Here is an 18589-nt window from a genome sequence, read left to right as displayed (position 1 = left end):
TGTCAGGAATAAGAGGTTAAAGAAGTTAACAGCAAAAGAGTTATAAATTTCTCATGAAATTTCCATGGAGTGAATATTAAGTAAAGAAACCCCAGATCTATTCTATTCATCACGCAGCATAATTGTTTTTGTTTCTATCACTGAGTTAAATGAGTTCTCAAAAAAACTATTTACTTCTGTCTTCAGAAAATGTTGGTTCTCTGTTCATGCTTGAATTATAGTAATTATCTATTCTAGAAAAATAGTTGGAGAAAACTATATAATGCAAGATGAAAAAGAAAAAGAGGCTTCTGAATAAAAAACGTATTCAATTTCTTTTGAAGTTAGCCCTGATTATCTCACATTAGCCTTGGCTGTTTTATCTACTGCTACTTACTAAATATTTAAGGTTCAAGATACCTGAATTTGCTTCCTCGAGTTTTTCCTGTAGTTCTTTGGCCTGTTGTCATGGGAGCCAGAAACTAATTAAAATGATCTTTTCCCCTATCAATGAAGGAAGTAGCTTCTTTTGTGTGCAGTCCCTCTGATTCCAAAATCACACACGCTAGTTTGAGACATGCCAACAGTATCAGCTAATTTTTTTTTTTTTTCGGTTCTTGTGTTTAGGACTCAGGGACTTGATATCTTAAAGGAACTAGAATAGATTTAATATACAACTATAAGAAACTGATGAAAAACTTCCCCTGATTAAAGATTTTGAGGTACTAAATACGATACCTAAAAGTAACAACATGTATTAGAACTCATGGTGAGTGGAATGAAATTCCCAGGATGTGAAATCCATGAAATGAAAGAAAGAACACAGTAGCAGCAGCTGGTTGCTTGTTTTTGTTTCTACCCAAAACCTGTTGTGTTTTTGTTCCCTCTGCAGTTAGTGAACCAACTTACCTTTGTTTTATGCCTTCACTGATTTGGTCCTGATATAACTGATTTAACTTTGTCTCTAGCCACAATGACTTTTGTGAAAGCACTGGAACAAAATACTCATAGAGTCTTTTACCAGACCCTCATAATTAAATACTACATGACATTTCATCAAATGAAGCTAAGCTGCCCAATTCCTGTCAAAAGGCTGTCCAAGACAAAAAATTTTAATCTGAATTTCTAACATATTAACATCTGAGTATATTTTTAATCACAAATCATTTTTATGCATTCTGTTCATTCATTCATTCATTCATTCATTCGGTCATTAACTCTTTGAACATATTTTTTAACGTTTCTTTATTTTGAGAGAGAGAAAGAGCATTCACATGCATATGCATGAGCCAGGGAGGGGCAGAGAGAGAGGGAGAGAGAGAATCCCAAGCAGGCTTTATGCTATAAGCACAGAGCCTGAAGCGGGGCGAATCTCATGAACCAGATCATGACCTGTGACCTTAGCCAAAATTAAGAGTTGGACGCTTAATGGACTGAGACACCCAGGTGCCCCTGGATTTTTATAGAACACACGGCAGGCAATGCTCAGGGCACTTGGGACTCCATTGTGATGTGGTTGTGCCCTAGAGCTTATAGCCTATTACAGGGAGACAATAAAATGTTCAATATATACTGTTCTCAGTTTTGTTTCTGCACCACTAAAAATGTTCATTCCTAGTAAACATGTTTGTTGTTTTTTTGCCTAGGCTCTTTTGTATATTTCAGAAATACACAACACATGCTTAACTTCAAAGCCTATTAAACAAAAAGTGACAAATTAAGTCCTTAGAGATGTCAGAAGCAAAGCTATAGAAAGAGTTTGATGATTTCTTAAGACTTCTTTCAAGATGTTTATACCTTTTGCTAATATGAAGTTGTGGAATTGGAGGCTGATCAACCCTAATGATACAACAGGATGAAGGGCGGCTAAAAACTCGTAACATGTGACAAGAAAATAAGAATTAGTAATATCTTTTAAAAGATACATTTTTAAAAGACCGCATTTGCATTTTCTCTTTTCCTCTTTCCAAATTACAATGGAGAAAAAAATTAAAACAAAATTCTTACAGAGTTGTATCATTGACTTCAGAAGATTTGATGTAAGGTGTTCTGTTAAGATCGTGTATCTTAAATGAAACTGTGCTTTGGCATAAGTGTCTTGCCTTGTGTCTTTTCATCACAAGTTTTCCTAGTTTTAGTCTAAAGACATTCGAGGTTTGTCTTTGGTCTGTCTCTTACGATTTTGGAATGCCTTCTTATTAATCTTCACATGGCTAAGTTCTACTCACTTTTTCAAGCTCATCTCAGGTCCTCCCTCCCACAGGGAGATTCCTTGAAGCAATCCCCCTCCATAGAATCTCTTGGATAAATGCCCTCATTCCACACATTCTATTTTGCATTGCATTTTTACCCTGATCAACCCTGATCATTTCTCTCTTCTCCTCCAGGTGTGAGTGCCAGGAACACATTTATCTTATTTACTAGTCATACTTCAGTTCTGACAGATAGAAGGTGTTCAAAATGAATGCACCTGAATGAAGTTTCAGAATCTCTTAATTCTGGAAGGTTCCCTGCATATTTCTTTGTCTGACTAAATTGCATTGTTACCTAATTACCTAATAACAGCCTTCTTATGAATTCAAATACTGAAACAATTCATGTTGCTGGGACTTGATTGCAGACTTGTTCTGGTATTTCTGTAATATCATCCAAAAAGAAAGGCCTGCGTTAATTGCATATCACAGATATTTTTATAGGCATAGAGAGGATTTTATTGTTTCTATGAATACTGGAGTAATGATGCTATAATTGTATTGACCATATACTAGTAGAATAAACATAATCTAGTGGCCAGCAATTCAAAATCAATATATGTTAAGAACTGGGTTAAGTTGTGTCGGCCAAGAAAAGAGGCAAAACTGAAATAAAATAAAAGGATTGATTTGAGGTCTCAGAATTGCAACCTGGGGAGCACAGATTTGAGTAACAACCCAAATTGCATTCTAGGGAACCAGGGAACAAAAGTCAATGGTTTTTAAAGACAGAAAGGAATGCTTGGATAAGTCGTTTGATAGGTGCTGATGGCAGAGAACTAATCTTGACTAAACATAATTGGTTGCTATGGCCATCACTAAGCAAAAGTCCATTATGATAGCAAGTTGCAGATTTCCCCTGCAGAGTCCTTGGAATATTTGCGCTTTGGCCCAGTTCAAAAGTTAACAGTTCTACCCTCGTGAGTACATGCATAAAGCCTACCTCTTTAATGGCCTCCCAGGTCCCTTTTAAAACCTCTTGACCTAAGTGACTCTATTTCATTTCACCTTTTACAGTTGTTAACATGGTTTATTACACTGAAACCTCCAAAACAAACCTATAAAGTATGATTTTGTTTTCCTGGAATTTGAGTGTTGAATGATGTGCATTGTTAACACTGTTAAATGTTGGGGTCTGGGTGCAAATCCAGGTCTTACCTATGCAAGCCACTCTAACCATCACACACCATTGCCTTCACCTAGACATCATCCCCATGAACATGGGGTAAATCTGATCAAAGTGGAGGTCCTAGCCTAGTTCAGTTGAGCACATGAGTTTATTTCATGACTCAGCTTCTTCATAATTTAGCCAAGCATTTCAACATTAAGATTTTTTTTAATTTTTGCATTGTGATAAAGCACTTGATTTCTTCAAAGAGGGCAGAAATCCTTTTCCTATCTTCCTTAACCCACTTTTTTTTTCCTTCAAAAAATAATCTCTTTAGTCTCACTCTGAGGAAAAAGCGGGGAAAGTCCCCTTCACTGGGACTAGAAGCCAGAACCCCATTCCAATGTGACTTATCAAAATGAATAGTGTCAAAGGAAGCTGGAAAAAAACAGAGCCAAGCATCCACCTCCTTGGAACAGATTCTCTTCCTGTGTATTAGATAAAGGCGAGCATGATTGAAGACATGTTTTCAACAAGGAACTAGTCTCTTGGTTCCTGGTATGATTTTTGCAGATACAGAATTTATGGCAGTTAAAAATCACTTGTATGTTGTCATTGTTCTTTCCTAATATTTGTAAGATGAGTGCATGTGTGTGGAGAGCTTGTTGCATTCCTTACATATTTTCACAGTAAAGACCTTACCTAGTTTCAGTTGCACATGACTGAACACATTGTGAAGTAACTAGTCCAAATTAAAGAAGCCTAGATGATGAATAATAATAGAAAGCAGTGAAATACATTATTTTGTGTGAAAGCAGTACAACTCAATCTTTTTATCACTCTCTCAAATTAAAGTGAAAAAAATAATCTGTACATAGTCAACAGCATATTTCTTTTCAACTTAATTTTCCTTTTTGTGAAAGTATGAAACAGCTTTGCAACATTAACTTTAAAGTTTGGTACTAATCTGGGTTCTGTCTTATAAATTAACTAATAGAGTTGCTAAAGAGTCAGGAGAAAAATCAACACTTCAACAGTCCTTCTTATCTTTTGTTTATCTTGTCATGGAGCAATGAGAGAAATGTGAAGAGATTCATGTCAATCAGATGCCATCCATAGCATGGTGAACTCAGTTGATTCCAAACACTCCAGAATCAAAGGTCTTTAAAGCCCTCAAGATTTATGATTTTATGTTTCTTGATTTATTCAAAACTGCTTGATGTGGAATCAAGAACCAAACCTACTGTCAGAAAGGAGACCTATGGGGTAGGTTTGGGGACAGGGGAACCACAGAGAATATAGTCCTAACACAACCAGGGGATCCCCTGGGTGGGAGAGAAAGGGATGTGAAGGGGAGGGCATCAAAAGAGGATTGGGCATATAAGAGACTCTTAAATACAGAGAGCAAACTGAGGGTTGATGGGGGTGAGGGAACAAGGCGGGGACGGGGACAATGGGTGATGGTTATTGAGGAGGGCACTTGTTGGGATGAGCACTGGGATTTGTATGTAAGTGATGAATCACTGGAATCTACTCCCCAAGCCAAGAACACACTGCATACACTGTATGTTAGCCAACTTGACAATAAATTGTATATATATATATATACATATATATACACATATATATGTATATATATGTGTATATATATATGTATATATACATACACACACACACACACACACACATATATATATAAAAGAAGAGATTCATGCAAAAAACAAAAACAAAAATAAAAGAAGGTTGGTCAATGGGAGGAGCAGTTAAATAATAAATGGAGCAGAAACAAAGGAAATTTGTATTCTTTTAAAAAAATTTTTTTAATGTTTATTTATTTTTGAGAGACAGAGAGACAGAGTGTGAGCGGGGGAGGGGCAGAGGGAGAGAGAAAGACACAGAATCCGAAGCAGGCTCCAGGCTCCGAGCTGTCAGCACAGAGCTCCACGCGGGGCTCAAACTCACAAGCTGCGAGATCATGACCTGAGCCAAAACGGACACCCAACCGACTGAGCCACCCAGGCGCCCCAGGAAATTTGTGTTCTTAAAACTGCCTACAACCAGACTTAACTGTATATCATAAGTTTTGTTGTTATTCTATAAACTCTTTAATGGTAAGTTTATAGTGCCAAAAATTTTTTAATTCAAATTTTATTTGAAAAGGAGCAATAAATGTTCAAATTTGGACTAGCTACTGTATGGATTTCATATTAAAAATGAATAAAACATACTACCCATGCCCTCTATCTACCTGAAATCTACAAGAGAAACTCCCTCTGGAGATCCGTAGTCAGATGCCAGTAGTAGTTAAGGAAAAATAGCACTAAGTATGTACTTTTTTTTTGGAAACTGTCAATCCTCAAGGATACATCACTGCCCATCTCTGACAAGAAAATCACAGAGAAATCAATGACAATGTTGCTCCCTGGCTTTTGTCTCAAAACCTTGGGATGGCACTGGCCAACAATGGCTGTCTCCTACAGCAGATTTGGATGGCTGGCTTGCAGCCATGCAAAGCTTTGCTTTTGCTACAAAGTAGGCAGAGGAGCTGATCACTTATTATTATTATTATTATTATTATTAACAATTGGTTGTTTTTTAATCTTGTGTTTGCCTCCTTTTTCACTCTGGTTCAAGTTTATGGTGTCTAAAATATAGCTTTCATAACTTCCTTGTGCCTGGTAAATTCCACATCAAAGTATGGATGACTTGGAGGGAAAAACACCTCATCCTATAGAGACACTGTCTCATGGACATCAAATAACTACTGTAGGAGAATGGCAAAGAGAGTAGTGCTAGGGAGAAAAATGAGAAGGTACTCCATATGATGCTTTCCTCATAACTGACATTCCCCTACTGAAATAACTTTGAGACTCATTTGTATAAGTAAACTTGAAAATACCTTTGCCACTGTTTGGTTTACTTATTTAACATATACTGATTTATTTGAATTCAATTTGATTTTATTTACCATGTTCCTCTCCTTTTTCTCTCTTCACTGTTTTTTGAACTGTTTTGAAAACATTTATGTCCTTCAGATCTCTTTCCAAATACCACTTTCCGTGGGAAGGCTTCCCTTCATCTATTCTCAAGTCAAAATTAATTATTGCTTTCTCTTGTTATGGTAGCTTTATTGTGCATGTTGCTTTGCTTCTTGTTTTCACATTTTATTTCTCCAACTGAACTTGCCTTTAGTTTTACTTCCTCCAGTACAATGCCTACAGCACTAGGAAAGGTGTTTTGTTTCTTGTACTTTGTTTCTGTTTCGTTTTTCAAGATAATGCAAGCCCAGACTTTAGCATACTTCCTGGTATATTTACCCAGGAAAGGGTAGCTACCTATTATTATTAATTATTACTATCACTATCATTGTCACTGTTTTTATCCCCTCATAGGCCCCCAATATGAAAGACCAAACACATACAGGAAAATGCTATGCATCATCCTGTTGTATACTATGCAGCAAAAAGGGTAGGCTTCGTCATTAAACATTTTAATATTTGTAACGAATAGTCATCTAAGCTTCGTGGCTCCCATTACATTGTTATATGTCAAAGATAAGTTTATCCTTCTTACAGTCTATCGGTATAGTCAGTACACTGACCCATTTATATTAAACCATACACTCTCATCAAAAATATATAATGTATAAATTTTATTCCAACCCTTAAGGTTGTCCATATTCTAATGCTTCCATTATAGACTTTCAGAAGTAACTCATATTGTATATGGGTTTGATTTGAATTTGTTCTTCCGGCTTGCGTTTTTCAATATATGTTAGGCATTGGAATCACCATCCTGCTGCACCTCAGAATCAGGAACTGAATCATAGCACTCATTAAAAAAGTGAGGCATACAGTAGGATTTGAATGCATAAGGGTACACTGAGTGCTACAAATAACTATGAGACTTGTGAAAGTGATAAAAAGCAGCATTCCTCCAGCTGAATTCTCTTTCCCACTGTTCTCCTGAGCAAGCTCACTGACCGATTTCTAGGCCTCTGCCTCTCTGTTCTCATGTATATGTTCACACCTGCTGTTGCCAAGCGGAGACAACATGGCTCACAGACTCCCTCCCGTGCCTCAGCCCAGTAGGGACCAAACATTCTTGGACCTGCTTCTGTGTCATGGCTGAAGCAAATGCCTGTTCAGGACTCACCAGCCTGGCTGACAGAACTATGACAGGTCACTAGGCATTTAATTTAACACTAGGTTTTTAAAGCTTGGAATTCAAAGGTTCAAGGGTTTTGTTTCTTTTTTGCAACTCATTTAATGATATGCAACCACTTTCTTCTAATTCGAATCTGAAAATGATTAGGCTTTTCCCACAATTAAATATTAAATTGTATATGTCCAAAACATTGTATAAATTTATCCTTTTAAACTGCATTCATGAGCAAGTGACAGATGAATATCTTATGAAATGTAAAATAGCTAGTCTTAACTTTAAATTAGATATAAAATGTAGCTTTTATTTGATCCTGCTTTAAATAAGTACAAAAAGGAAAGGGTTGAGCAATTTATTTTCAAAGAGGTATATTCTTCTATTCACCTGACAAAAATGCAAATACCCTCAGGATTAGCAACACTTTCAATGTAGCTTTCATTTGCCACAGATATAAACTAAAAACATAAATTTAATGATAATAGCTTTGAAAAATCCACTGTGTATCAGACACCTTCTCTCAGTATTCAAATGAATTACTCTTCTGTATGAAACTGGTCCTTCCATCTCCATGATGATTGACAGGCAAGGGTAGCAGTAAGGTCACCTGTTTTCCATTATTGAGATGGGATCTTTTAAATGGAGATCCATTTCTTTTGTTTCTTTTGCACAAAATTCACATTTACATCTCAGGGTTATTTTTCCTGGGTCATTATCACTGCTCATATTTTCTCTGTCTCTAATCACTAAGCAAAACTAAGAGTTACCAGTTTTTGAAATTACCCACTTAACAGCTTATTCCAACCAACATTATTTCCCAGAAAATTACAAAAACCCAGTAGATTGTCTTGGAAATCTATAAAACAGAAACACTGTTCACAAGAAATGTTGATGGCTTTGAGATACAAACTTCTGCTCAAGGTCCCTTATAAATTATGCATCAGAGAGGAAACTTTTTAGCTTATCCTTACCCTTGCTTTGACCATATGAGGAACAGTCACAACTTTTCTAAATAGAGGTTATTTTGTTTGTTTGTTTGTTTGTTTGTTTGTTTGTTTGTTTGAATTCTTGGAATCAGCAATGTACAGTAAAACCCTCTGGGATGCCTGTGCTGTAATTTGGTGATTCATGATTCTGAAGCTGTGTTAAGTTTACAGATTGCTTCTAGGTAGTACAGAACTGGTGAAACAGTCACATAGGATTATTTTCTTGAGCTTTCTGTAACTTTCCGTTTCCTTTTTTCCTTCAGCTTTAGGAGAACACAGTGGCCTGCCCTCTGCAGCCACAGCAAAAAAACTAAGGCCTTCTTCCTCCATGGTTTTCTTTTTACCTTCATCTTGACTCAAGCTCCCAGGCTGTCTGCTTCCTGAATGTTTGTAAAAAGGCCTGCTTTCCCTTTGACCACAGGACTCCTTCAGTTTTAAATGATAGACACTATTGTTTTTCTCCATGGCATTCTCTAAGTTCAGGAACTTTTTCCTGGAGGCTCTGGGACATGCAGCCTGGAAGCTCTTTGGCCACATTCTCCTCTTTACCTGGTGGGCAGCTTGTGGGGGCAGGAGGGGGCGGAGGGTAGAAATCTTGTTGGCAGTAAACCCACAAGGAAGCTAGCAGAGGAGGGTCAGGGGCCCTGGCCAAGAGATGCTCTTTCTCCCTCCAGGTACCATTAATTCCACAAATGTTTACAGAGTTTCTATTCTGTGCCAAAAATGGAGGTGACAGCAAGCCCTAGGCCAAGTTTAGAATTCTTCTAGAAGTTTCCTAGAATCTGGAATTTTACTCTTACTTAGATAATAAAATAAAGTCCACGTGTATGCATTGCAGTACTTAACCATGCAGCAAATGCTGACCATGAACTAAAACTATCACCGTAGCCAGATCTCACTAACACTTCATATGTTACCTCCTCTTATAAGAACACTCCTGATGTTTCTTCATTTCTGCCCCTCCCTCCCTTTCTCCCTTCCTTATTTGGTCATCACTTACTCATTGAAGAGAGCCCTTACTGTTTGCTACTCGCTGGTGATGCTGAAATCAAAGACAAAAGTCTTGCCCTCAAAATAACTACCAGATTATTAGGGAAGGATGGAAGATAAATGAATGGCTGTCTCGGTGTGGGTCACAAAAGCTATGGTGGAGCTGCCTTCCTAAAGCCCTGGAAATTGGTTCCTAACTCCGCTGAGTGCTTCCTGGAAAAGAAAGTGCCTTAACTGAGTGTCAGTAGAAAAATAGGAGTCACCCAAGCAAAGAAGTCAAAACAAGACGTTACAGATCATGTGTGCAGATCATGGAGGCAAGAAAGAGAGCAGAGAGTGTCTTCATTGTCCTCTGTCCTCATCGCCACCCCATGGCCTCTCTCCAGCCTTTCCCTCTACCTGGTGTGTGTGGATGGCTTCTTTGTGACGTCTCAGCTCATATTATCACCTCAGTGAAGACTTCCAGAACACCCAATCTAATTACTACCCTCTTCCTCCCCCCACACCCTTAGTTATTTCCTTTCATATCACAATGCTATTACCTTCTTAGCCCTTAACAAAATCTGAAATCATTTTATTCATTTGTGTGTTTAATTATTTTTTTATCTGCCTCCCTCCCCTGTCTACGTATCATCTTTTCTGACCTGATTAGCACTGGAAGCCCAGTGCTTGGAACAGAGGAGTGCTGAGTAAAAGGATCACAAGTCAGGGGTGTGATAGAAGATGAGAGAAGAAAACACAAAGATTAGGTCCCAAAGGCATATGAATTTTATAAAATCCTGTGCTATTTAATTGTGATTTAACTATATAAATCAATATTACCTTTATTATTTTCTCAAACTCTTATTATCCAAAGATGAAGTCGTTATCTTTCTCTTTAAGCCTGGTCCTCCTATGTCATCTCTGATAAGTAGGAGGCACTCCCAGTTAGTCATGCTAGAAACCTGAGCCATCCTTGATTATTTTATATCCATCATCTCCAAAGCTTGATGTGGTAGATGAGAGATGGCTGCAAATTGAGGTGCCTTCTAATTACCCTTCTCTCTGCTCAGAGTCTGCCTTGGCTACTTGCCTGACCAACAGAATGCAACAGAAGTGACTTTTTGTAACTCCCAAGGCTCAGTTGTCAGGAGCCTTGCAGCTTCTATGTAAGCTCTGTGGGAAACCTGAGATGCCATGTAAGAAGTCTGTCCTAAGGCCACCACACTGGACAGGCAATGAGTAGTCACATAATCATGCTTACTGATAGTCATAGTGGAGACCAGCCTTCCAACCCTTCACTGCAGTGACAAGAGTTGTAAGAAAAGCCAGCTTTGACCATCCCCCTCTCCGTACCCACATGCACACCCGGCCGTTTTCTAGCTGAGTCCTGCTGAGTAACTTCTGTTTTTACCACGTAGAACAGAAGAATCAACCAACCCAGCCCTGTCCAAATCCCCGGTCCACTGTATGGACTGTATGTTTATGTTCGCTCAAAAAATTCATGTTTTGAAACCTAACCCCAATGTGATGGTATTGGGAGGCGGGGCCTTTGGCGGGTGATTAGGCATGAGAGGGGATCCCTCAGGAATGGGGTTAGTGCCCTTATAAAAGATGCTCCAGAGAACTCCCTCGTCCTCTTTCCACCATGTGAGAATACAGAAAGAATATGAGGTTCTCACCAAACACCTTATCTGTGGTACATTAGACTTCCCAACCTTCAGAACCATGAGAAATAAATGTTTCTTGTTTAAGCCACCCAGTCTGTGCTACAGAATGACTTGATCATTGGTGAGGAGAAAGGAACAAAGTCTTGCGTGTAATTTTTGTTTTCTGTCCCTTGTGTTTATGGCACTGGTAAATACCATAGGGAAGGACAAAAGAAAGTAAACAGCTCCCTTGAGGTGGAAAGGATATAGTATTAAATAATATTTAGACAAGCCTATCAAAAATACAATTATTTTGTATGATTTTGCTTTTAATTATTTTGACTAAATATTTAACATAACATAAAATAAAATAAAGTACTTTTAACAACATCGATTAATTTCCATCTCTATCTCTTATTCACTTTGACTCATTTCTGTTCCAACAAATGGCTATATATATTATTTACATAGCATTGATCATATGATTACAGCTTAGGTGCCAGGAAGCTGTAATGGCTATTAAAATATAACTGAGATATTATTGTATCGAACCATTTTATTTTTTGTCCTTCCTATGTACTTTCTCATCTTTTTCCATTCCGGTTTTACTTACTATTTTATTGTTCTTCATGGGCCACTGGTTGCTGACACAGTTCTGGCTGGGACTCTGGCTCTACAGGCAGAGATTTGAGTTTTGCAGCTTTTTCTGTCAAGGTAAAATGATCAATATCCCAGGACAGTGTAAACAGCAGTGGCCTTTGTGATAAGGCCAGTAATCTAGCTTCTATATGGTGACTGTGCAGATTGAGTGTCTTAGAATCCTGGCAAACCATTTTGAAAAGGACAGTGAATGAATAGGCAAGAAAAACGGTTATCTAAGAATATTGGAGAATGAAGAGACCTAAAAGTAATGCAAATAATGTTCCAAACAGTTGAATTTTAAGCAACAACACTTTTTTGCTTACAGTGTAATCAATTTGTATGAAAACCATTGGCTAAAAATATAAAATATGTAATTAACCCTTTCTTTATAATTCAGAGCTTTGGAATGAACCTCAGTTATCACACTCCATGGTCTAGTTGTAAGCTTAAGGTTTTTTAAACACCGATATTCATAGCTTTTTTAGCCCCTATGAAATGATAAAAGACATCTATCTTTTTCATAGTTTTGAAGTCTTTATCCTCACCCTTAAGCTTTCAATTATCAGTTCTTGTTAGAGTTAATGCAGCTGCACTTTTATATTTACCTGTCATACTCAATTTGGGATCAATCAATCGCATAACTACTCCAGGTAGAAGTGTGAGAAAATAAAGGCAAACTTATCTGAGAAAAGGCCTGAGGACTCCTTTATAAGTATCATGCAAAAGATTTAATGCCTGAATACTGTGACATTTATCAACTTCTCTGAGACCATTTTTTACTTTCTTAGGTTTCAGATGGATCAAGGTTGCCTAACATATTACTTGTATTTCAGATGAGTGTGTGTATGTGTGTGTGTATGTGTGTGTGTGTGTGTGTACAAATAGATAAGATACCATGTTATGGAAATGTTTAATACTTTTGAAAATTAAAGTATAATTAATCTAAATGAGGTGAAGCAATTTCTATAGACTTCATAGGAAATATTAATATTTTAATTAATTTAACCAGGCATTTAATATATTATAAATTATCGACATAGAAACAAATGGGAGAAATGCTGCTTAGCATTTAGAGAATGATTTAATTATAAGAAAACTACAGCAAGAGATTTTTTTTAACTAACCATATTAACTACACTTCATTACTTGCACTGAACCAAATTACCTAGTTAAGCAGTGAAAGAACATTGATGATGCTTTTTTTGCTCTAATACATCAAGAAATGCTCCACTAAATTTTCATGCAAAATATGTTGAAATTGCTGTGGTTTGAACTGCTTTCACAATAGGCAATCAAAAATTGTTAGAAAGGCCTTCATAAGCAAATAATTTTGAGATACTCAGAGAAAAGTAGTGGAGGGGGGCAGTTGTAGAGAGCAATATTCAGCATATGAGATATTTGTGGTATTGGCAGTTCCTGGCTTTCCGAAAGAATTTGAACTTTTTTTTTTCTCATTCACCTGGTGATAAATTTTCAGTCAGGGAAGTAACAATAATAAATCTGTAAAAACACTAACTCTGGGTGGTATCAGTAAGTTATTTTACTTTTAACATGTTATCTTTATCATGTTATGTCAGTCCCACATTTGTCATCTATAGAAGGTACAGAAGATCCAATGCATCACCCAAATCCTATTACTTTAATATTATTTGGAAGACAATTTCAATAATGTCTACAGCAATTAGGTGGAATGTTTTTATGGGATGATTTATGCCCCCCTCTTCCAAAATTCATAATGCTGAAGCCCTAACTTCCAGTATCTCAAAATGTGACTCTATTGGGACATATGGCCTTCAAGAGGTAATTAAGTTAAAATGAGGCCCGTAAAGCAGACACTAATCTAATCTGACTGGTGTCCTTATAAGAAGAGGGAATTTGCACATACAGAGAAAGATACCATATGCACACATACAGAGGAAAAGCCAGGCGAGGACATTGTGAGGAGGTCGCCATCTGTAAGCCAAGAAGAACGGTCATAGAAGAAAACAAATCTGTCCACACCTTGATCTTGGACTTCTAGCCTCCAGAACTGTGATAAAATAAGTTTCTGTGGTTTCAGAAATCCAGCCTATGGTACTTTTTTTTAATGGCAGCACTACCAAACTACTTTGAATGTATTAATAGATATTATACAAATTCCATAGAATATATGTATGTTCATTATAGTGTAAGCATTATTCACAACTTTCTTATATAATTTTGACTGAGACTTTATGAGACTAATGTTATTATTTATTTTAAATATGGTAACACTGAAAGGAAATATATGATAAACGTAAGGGAATAGGTTTGAGGGAATGAAGGTCTTGAAAAAATCAACTAACCTAAAAAAATAGTCTTATACCAATGATGCCAGACCCTGAAAACCAGAAAACTCAAATATTAATCTTTAAGACAAAAATCTTATAAGTAAATCAAATAATCAAGGCAAACTCTTAAGAATTATGATGAAAATTGAATTCTAATTATATTCTTGAAAGCAACCTTTTTCCTCAACAAAATATTAGCAAATCAAACCCAATAATCTATCAAAAGAGTTATATAGACTGCAACTGAGCAGGATTTATCCCAGGTATATAAACCTGGTTAAACATTCAAAACCAATTAAGGTAACCCATCATATGTAAAGATGTAAAAAATAAAGTTGCATGATCATTTCAATAGACATGGAAAAAGCATTTGACAAAATCCAACATCAATTCATGATAAAAACTCAGTTAACTAGGAATGGAAAGGATTTTTCTTGACTTCATAAAGAATATCTATAAATAACCTGCCGTAACATCATATATAATGCTGAGAAAATTAAAGCTTCTCCACTAAGATCAAGCAAGGATGTCCCTTTTAAGCACTCCTTGTCAACATTATGCTGGAAATTATAGCTAATACAGTAAGACAAGAGAAGAAAATAAATGGTATGCAGATTGGGAAGGAAGAAATAAAACTGTCTTTGCAGATTATATAATTATCTATGCAGAAAATCTGAGAAAAAAATAACCAAAAACAAAACAAAACAAAACAAAAAAACCTCCTGAAACTAATAAACAACAGGATGTCCTTCAGTAGGTAAATGGAAAAGTAAACTGTGGTACATATAACAGACAATTGAATTTATACAGTGATAAAAAGAAATGAACAAGTCATGAAAAAGACATAGAGGAATCTTAAATGATATAACTAAGTGAAACAAGCCAATCCAAAAAGACTTCATACTATGTAATTCCAACTATATGGTATTCTGAAAAAGGCAAAATAAGGGAGACAGTAAAAAGAGCAGTGGTTGCCAAGGCTTAGCGGAGAGAAGGGATGTAAAAGCAGAGCATAGAAGGTTTTTAGGGCAGTGACAATACTCTGTGTGATACCATAATGATGGATACATGTCATTATACATTTGTGCAAACCCAAAGAATGTACAACACCAAGAGTGAGCTCTAAGATAAACTACAGACTTCTGGTGTTATGATTTGTCAATACGGGCTCATCACTTGTAACAAATGTGGTGCTCTGGTGGGAGACATTCATAATGGGGGAAACTATGCATGTGGGGGTAGGGAGTACATTAAGAAATGTCTGTACCTTCCCCTCATTTTGCTGTGAACCTAAAACTGATCTAAGAAATGAAAGTATTTTTAAAAAGTCAGACTTTTTAATAAATGCCTTACTAAATAATGCTTCAGACTATAACTTGTGTACCAGTAACGAACAGACTACCTACCTCGTTCTCCACTAACATCTCCTTCCCCAAATCTTGAATCCTTATCTTTTAGTGACAGTTGTTCTTAAAGGAAATACACTTATCTTGTATCCTATAACTCATAATAAGCTTTGTATACACAAGAGATAGTTTTGGTTTTGTTTTATTCGTCTTCTGTACCTACACAGCTTTTCCCCAACCAAGGATATTTTAACTGGCAACTGGAGAGTCCCTTCTACAGACCTAATATATTGTAATTATTATAATTTGAGAATGTTTCTTTCATTACTGAAATCTTTCTAGATGTTAACAAGTATGGAATAGAGAAGGTTCAAATTTAGGTTATTGAATTTGACATTTTTGTTTACTGTGAGTAGTAATGAAAAAAAAAACTAGAATTGCCACCCCCTATATTGCTTCTGTTTTATTATAGTTTCCTCTAAAAGTTCTAATTGATTTCTAAAATATATATGTATACGGGAATATTTTATGAAACAGAAGATTAGTTATTCTTCACTATTTATTCTTTATGCTAATTAATAAAAATGAATTTTACATTTTAAATTTTATATAAGAACATTCATTTATCTTTCTTATGTTTCCTTGTATTTCTGTTGTAGCTTTAAAGCAGAACCAGACCCAGAAATACAGAGAACAAACTGACGATTGCCAGAGGGAAGAGGGATGGGGGGTGGGGGATGGGCAAAATGGGTGACAGGGAGTGGGAGATACAGGCTTCCAATTATGGAATGAATAAGTCAGAGGAATAAAAGACACAGGGTAAGGAATATCGCCAATGATACTGTAATAGTGTTGTATGGTGACAGATGGTAACTACACTTGTGGAGAGCATAGCATCATGTATAGAGAAGTTGAATCACTTCGTTGTACCCCTGAAACTAATGTAACATTGTGTGTCAGCTATACTCAAATAAATAAAGGTGACTGGGTATATAAAGTCTGCTGGCTATTTCAAATTTTCTTCAAAAAGTCTTTATTTACATATTTGAGTTCACATAATTATTAGGACAAATCTATGAGACATCAGATTTCCAACTCTATGTAACAGGACAGGACCTCAACGACACAGAGCAGAATTCAAATTAAGAGAAAAGCAGGGACTGTTGTTCTTTTGTGTAGTTCCCTTGTCAGGATGAGTTGTAAATTAAATTACAAAGGAAAAAATGAATTTTTGCAGTCCTTAAAGAGAGTCCTTAAAGAGAGTCCTTTCACTCTCTTTTCCTTCAATAACTTCTAGTTAGAAGATCGGTCCCTTAAAGGGAGCCTTTTGCAGTCCTTAAAGAGAATCCTTTCACTCTCTTTTCCTTCAATAACTTCTAGTTAGAAGATCGGTCCCTTAAAGGGAGCCTGCTTCTCCTGCTAAAATCCCCTCCGGGGATGCCTGGGTGGTTCAGTCAGTTGGTTAAGCATCGGACTCCTACTTTCATCTCAGGTCATGATCTCACTGTCATGAGTTTGAGTCCAAGTCGGGCTCTACGCTGATAGCGTGGAATGTGCTTAGGATTGTCTCTCCCCCTCTCTCTGCCCCTCCCCTGCTCACACTTTCTCTTTCTCTCTCTCTCTCTCTCTCTCTCTCTCTCAAAATAAATAAATAATTTTTTTAAAAATCACCTCCAGAGGTCACTCACTCATACAGACACTCACCAGGTCAACCTTCCAAGAATTTAGCCAACAAGTAGTATATGTATTGAATGCTTCCTATGCTCCAGGCATTTGCAAATTAATTTTATCTGAAAAAAGTAAAGCTTCAGGTTGAAATTGGGGACTTTCCAGAAAGTCAGAAAAGACCTTCTCAGGAACATCTGGGCCATTATTCTATCCTCACAACAATGCTACCAGCAACTCAAGCAGTTCTGAAATAATTCTGATTAAAGATGTAAAAAAATAAAAACAAAGAAGACTATGTTACTCGTACTCAGTAGGTGCTGAGGGTCATGTTAAGCCCTTTACAGACTGGAATTTCTTTAGTTGTCACAATAGCCATAGGTGCTGTTATTCTTATCACGCTATTTAAGAGAATGGAAGCTGAGTCTCACGAAGGTGAGGTGTGCCCTTGCCCACGTCAGGGCACTACCCAGCTTCGGAGCCAGGATTCCACACAGGCTGTTACCAACCATTGCACACACTGCCCTGGACTATTGTGGAATGTCGCCATCATCTCAGGATAAGTGACATTCCTGCCAGAGTGTAGCTTAGGAACTTTCTGTTCTTTTTCATTCTGGTTTTAGACACAAAGTCAGGTTTTTAAGACACAAAGTCACTGGAAGCCCCCCAAAAGAGGTTAATTAGGAAACACACTATTTCATAAAATAAGGCCCAAGACTATTTTCCCAATTATAACATTAATATTCACTAATACAGCCTGAAAGAATTTAAATATAGATTAGTTGCCATTGTACGTTCAAAGTTAACTAAAGTTTGTGTGCCTTTAGCTTGATTACCTATTGCAATGCTGATATTTTATATAATTTTTTTCATAGTCTACATGAAAAAACTCGGTAAAAATCCTTAAAATCACATGAGCATACCCAACACTCTATACTATTCTTGTTTAGTTACAGACATGTCGTTTTATATTAAATATAATATACGTCAATGGCTGAAATAAATTTATAGCCATTGTAAGCTGTGGAGATCTGTATTTAGACTTAACAAAGAAATATTTCATGTTCATATTATTATAAAAGGGAAGTCATTCCATTTCAGCACTTTAGGTAACAACTGATCTGTGATGCTGAAATGGAATTTCTATAGGCCTGTCCTTTGGCAGAATAAACTGTGTGGTTAATAAAACCAGTGACTAATTAGAGCAGATGATTGTCTTATATATACCACCTTACATGTGGTATATAAAATTCTCTAAAACCCATTTGGCATAGGCCATAAAATTGCCTCTTTTCCTAAAGCATTATGATACTTAATTGCAAATTTATACATGAATCTCCTCTCTTGGGAATCCCTTTCTCCATTCCTTTACTAACTTATTCATGCTTATTTAAGTGATACCTAGTCTCTATTCCAAAGAAAGAAATGAAGAAAAATGTAAAAAAAAAAACAACTTATAATTATACTTTATTTTGAAAAATTTGCTTTCTGTTTTTCTCTTTGTATCTCCTTTTCTTTCCAAA

The 18589-nt window shown here is 36.5% G+C and overlaps 1 protein-coding gene across 5 annotated transcripts in view; it reads left to right on the top strand.

The window, feature by feature from the left end:
- TRPC4 (transient receptor potential cation channel subfamily C member 4) overlaps positions 1 to 18589 on the top strand; it is a 201140-nt gene that overhangs the window by 93474 nt on the left and 89077 nt on the right. The gene's annotated exons all lie outside the window — the stretch shown is intronic.

Source organism: Herpailurus yagouaroundi, unplaced genomic scaffold (assembly GCF_014898765.1).
Source record: "Herpailurus yagouaroundi ecotype Mexico unplaced genomic scaffold, PumYag 197, whole genome shotgun sequence".
Taxonomy (NCBI): Eukaryota; Metazoa; Chordata; class Mammalia; order Carnivora; family Felidae; genus Herpailurus; species Herpailurus yagouaroundi.
The sequence above is the reverse complement of the archived record's forward strand: the minus strand, read 5'-3'. Positions and strand labels throughout refer to the sequence as shown.